Below are 4,658 nucleotides of genomic sequence, written 5' to 3' on the forward strand. Positions count from 1 at the left end.
CAAGGTCTAAAGAGGTGAAAGAATAGATATTTAATTCTCATTTTACTAATGAGAAAACGGAGTCACAGAGAAGTTAAGTAACTTGTCCAGTGTCACCCAGCAGATAACTGGTGGCACTGAGATTAGAATTCAGGTCTCCTGACTTCAAATTGTGTGTTAGAGTCATAGCCTGTAAGGAGTCTATTGTTCTTTATATGCTTCATCACTGAAAATGTTTCTCTAAAACTTTATTAAAAGCATTCTTCACATCCTTGTTCCTTACACTGTAAATTACTGGTTTCATCATGGGAATCACTACGGTATAAAATAGAGACACCAGCATGCCGTGCTCCAGAGCGTAGCTTGAACTGGGTCTGACATATGCAGCGAATATCATACTATGATGTACGGCCACTCCCGCCAGGTGGGAGGAGCAGGTTGAAAAAGACTTGTGTCTCCCTTGAGCAGAGCAGATCCTCAGGTTGGCAGCCAGGATGTAGCCGTAGAAGACGAACACAATCACACAATGACCATTTCAGTAGCACTCAAAAAATTGAAGAGTAACAGTGGGTGTGTGTATCAGAACTTAAAACAGTGCTTTGCACATAGTAAGCACTAATAAATGTCATCCTTAACAGGAGACGGATAAGAGTGGGGGATATCACAGAAAAAATGTCTGATTTCAGCGGAGCCACAGAAAGATAATCTGAAGGTGGCAGCTGTATGTAAGATGCCAAGCAGGAGGCCACCAAAATACGAGCCAATGATGAGTGACACATAGATTCTGGGTGACATAATGGCCATGTAGAACAGAGGATTAGAAATGGCCACATAGTGATCATAAGGCATGACAGCCAGAAGAAAACACGCAGTAGTTCCAAAAGTTATGAAGAAAAACATTTGTGTGGCACAGCCAAAGAAATTGATGGATTTATTCCCCATTAAAAATTCACCAACACCTTGGAGGTGACCACTGGTGAGTAGCAGTCATCCAGAAAAAAATAATACACGGAAGAAATAGTATATGGAGTTGTGAAGCCTGGAGTCCATTCTATGCCCAGGTTCCCCACCAAAGTGAAAAGATAGATGGTTAGAAACAGCAAGAACAGGATGGTCTGTAACGCCTCAGGAACCAGGAATCCCATCAGAACAAACTCAATTATAATAGAGTCATTATGCATGTTCGCTGCCATCATGTTCAATCTGTAAATTGTGCAGAGTATTGAAGTTAAGAACTAGGATGAAATGATCATTTTATCATTTGTAAAATGATTTGGCCTTACATAGACATTTATCAGACATTTATTGATGAAGTCAGTGTATTTATTCAATGTGTCAAACCTCTATTTTCTTCATTCTCCTTAAATGAAAAGACCCAATTCAATAGACAGATTTAGAGTAAAATATGGACGGAATCCCCTTGAAAGCATCCAGTCCATATTGTCTAAATTTCAAGATCTTTTACAAATTTCACCTTGACTTCAATCATTCTTTGTTTAAACATTCCTTCTTCATAACCATTCCCCACAAGCACAGAGAAATGGAAGCATGAGTAACCTGGGTGAGTTTGAGTCCTAGACAATTTAGATAAATGAAAATTAAAGAAATAAAACCACACAACTCCATTCCTTTCACAAAGGATTTTACACCTGAATGTTGCTTCTCTCCCTTATGCCTCTCCAATTTTTCCTTCAAACAGTTGACATATTACCTTTTCTAAGTGACATATGTAAGATATCATTCTCATCCTTCCAAACATCCAATATCTACCTATTTTCTCTTACATGAAAGAAAACCCACAACATTTTCCATCAGTTGCTTCATTCTTAGTTATCCACTCTTCTCCTGCTACTCTGCAGCTAATACCCTTCATTTTGTGGCTCTGAGAAACAGTATGGCTATGAGAAGCAGCGTGGCTTAGTGGAAAGATAATAGGCTTTTGAGTCAGAAGATATGGGTTCAGATCCCTGCTCTGACACTGGTCTGCTGTGTGCCTCAGTTACCTCATCTGTAAAATGGGGATTAAGACTGTGAGCACCACATGGAACAATCTGATTACCTTGTATCTACCCCAGCTCTTGTAACAGTGCTTGGCACATAGTAAGTGCTTAACAATTATTATTATTATTATTATTATTATTATTATTATTATGTGATTCTATAACTGTGCCTAGCTCTCTCTTCTCTCACATCTGTAGTTCAAACCTTTCCTTCTTCATCATATGCCTGCCAATCTACTAAACTATGTATCTCCCTCTGAAAAGTCACCTTCTTCAGGAGTCTTTACCAACTAATTCACCTTCTTACTGGGCATGCCACCTCAATTCTAATTAAGTAACATGACTATTATTATCTATCTATATTAGTTATTTAATAGCTTTTATGTCCTAATTTTACATCAATGTTATTTACTCTTTTGCCGAATGTAAATTTCACAATATGTGTCTGCTCATCTCCCATGGTTTGTAAGCTTCTCCAAGTCAGGAAATGTCTTTAAGGCCTATTGTATTTTCCCAAACACTTTGTTCAGTGCCAATAAATGCTGGAGATATCCTTATACTGCTGCTGGTGATAATGATAATGATGATAATATCAATTTAACACTCTACTTCACTTAGCCAATGTGGACAAGGTCTTGGCCAGGCACTTCCTCAATATACTCCCCAAATACAAATATTGCCAGATATAGCTGCTTAATAAATTATATTATTACTACAACTACTACCACAATAAAAATACCAGATAGGAATCATGGGAATGATCACAACCACTTATAAAATCTCATCCTCGGCCCACAGTTCAATCGAATCTTCCAGACATTTGTTCATCCTTAAAACAAATCCAATTTTCAAATTTTGCACGTTATCAATCTGAAAATCCATACAGCTACATATAACTTACTAAAGGATGCCTTTCCAGGTAGTCAGGGAGAAACTTTGAGTACACACTGCCAATTTTTCTCTCCTTTGACCCCTTTGCAGAGCTAGGTGTGGGTGGAATAGCCTCATGTAGGAGAGGAGAGGAAAAATAATTGATATTTCCCCAATCCTGAGCTACCTAATTATGTCTGGGGCCTTTCAGTTGATATGTAGCCCCCAAAACGTTGGCTAGAACCACCTCCACCGAGAGACTATCACCTTAACCTTCCCCACTTCTTTCTGTCCTTGTTCTTATCAGGCTCAGTGCCGTGGTGAAACCCCCTCTTCCCTCATACATCTATTTCCTTCCCCCTTTTCTCCATAGTGAAGCGGAAATAGGAGACAGGGTTTCCTTGTTTCACATTCCGGAATGGCAGGTGGACACTTTCCCTGCTAACCCACCTCTCAGGATCCTGAAGTCATCCTTGGTCTCTCTTTACTATTTATTTTCCCCACGTTTGAGCAGTGTCATCCCCCCCTCCCAGTCTTTCAGGATCCTGTTCCTGAACCAAACACAACATCTGATGCTCGCAGTCTTCAAATCAATCTGATTCTAAAATGTTAGATGTGAAGAAAACAGAATTTCCACTCAGAGTTATCTCTGGGGCTATATTAATTTTTTTCCATGAGGCTTTGGTAAGTAGTCTCTGACAATACTCATGAGTTACCAAGACAAATAGGTACAATAGAAGTGCTTGATTATATTTGAGGAACAGTAGGACACTGAAAATACATAAGTTGAGACAATCACTCCTTCAGTGAAGCTATAGGTGCATATAAGAATAACCAGTAAGATACACACTCCCCTGGAAATGATTACCTTATAAAGCAATGGCTTACAGATAGCCACATATCGGTCATAGGCCATGCTAGCGAGCACGAAAATCTTTGCAATAATGAAAGTTGAAAACCAGCCTATCTGTGATGCACATTCATAATACGATATGGTTTTATTCTCCACTAAGAAGTTCACCAACATTTAGGGGGCAATAGCAGTGGAAAAGATTGATGAAAGCCAAATGCTGGAGGAAAAAATACATCGGAGATTTTAGTCGGGAATCTATATTGGTAACAGTGATTATCCCAAGATTTCCCATCGCTGTAATAAGATAGATTATTAGAAACACCAGGAAGAGAGGAATCTGACATTCTGGAAAGTATGAGATACCCAAGAGAATAAACTCAGTCACATAGGTCAGGTTTCTGTTTGCCATATATTCTCTCTGCATCAGCTGCTTGAGAAAGAAAACAGTGGTGTCTTACTTAATAGGCAAGTGTCTACTGAGCAGGGCAATATTTGTTTTCCAATGGTATTTGCTAAGGGCTTACTATGTACTATTTGATAATTTTATTATCAAATAATTAACAATTGCATTGGAGCAAAGTAGTACTCTCCCATGTGTTTAGTGATGCCTTGGTCAAGTGCTTATCATCAAATATTAAATGCTAATAATAAACAATAAATGTTAATATTTAACAGTATGAGAAGCAGTATGGCCTTGTAGAAAGAGTAGGGGCCTGGGAGTCAGAGGACGTGACTTCTAATCTCAACTCTACATATTGCTTGATGTGTTACCTTGGGCAAGTCACTTAATTTCTCTGAGCCTGTTTCGACTGTGAAATGGAAATTCAATAACTGTTCTCCCTCCTACTTAAACTGTGAGCCCCATGCAGGAAAGGGACTGTGTCCAACCTGATTAACTTGTATCTACCTCAAAATGTAGTGTAGGTATTGATAAATAGTAAGCACTAAACACATAC

The 4,658-nt window shown here is 38.8% G+C and overlaps 1 pseudogene; it reads right to left on the reverse strand.

Moving 5' to 3' along the window:
- Positions 1 to 1,423: 1,423 nt before the first annotated feature.
- LOC119945036 lies at positions 1,424 to 4,111 on the reverse strand (annotated as a pseudogene).
- Between the last annotated feature and the right edge of the window lie 547 nt (positions 4,112 to 4,658).

This window comes from Tachyglossus aculeatus, chromosome 24 (genome assembly GCF_015852505.1).
Source record: "Tachyglossus aculeatus isolate mTacAcu1 chromosome 24, mTacAcu1.pri, whole genome shotgun sequence".
Taxonomy (NCBI): domain Eukaryota; kingdom Metazoa; phylum Chordata; class Mammalia; order Monotremata; family Tachyglossidae; genus Tachyglossus; species Tachyglossus aculeatus.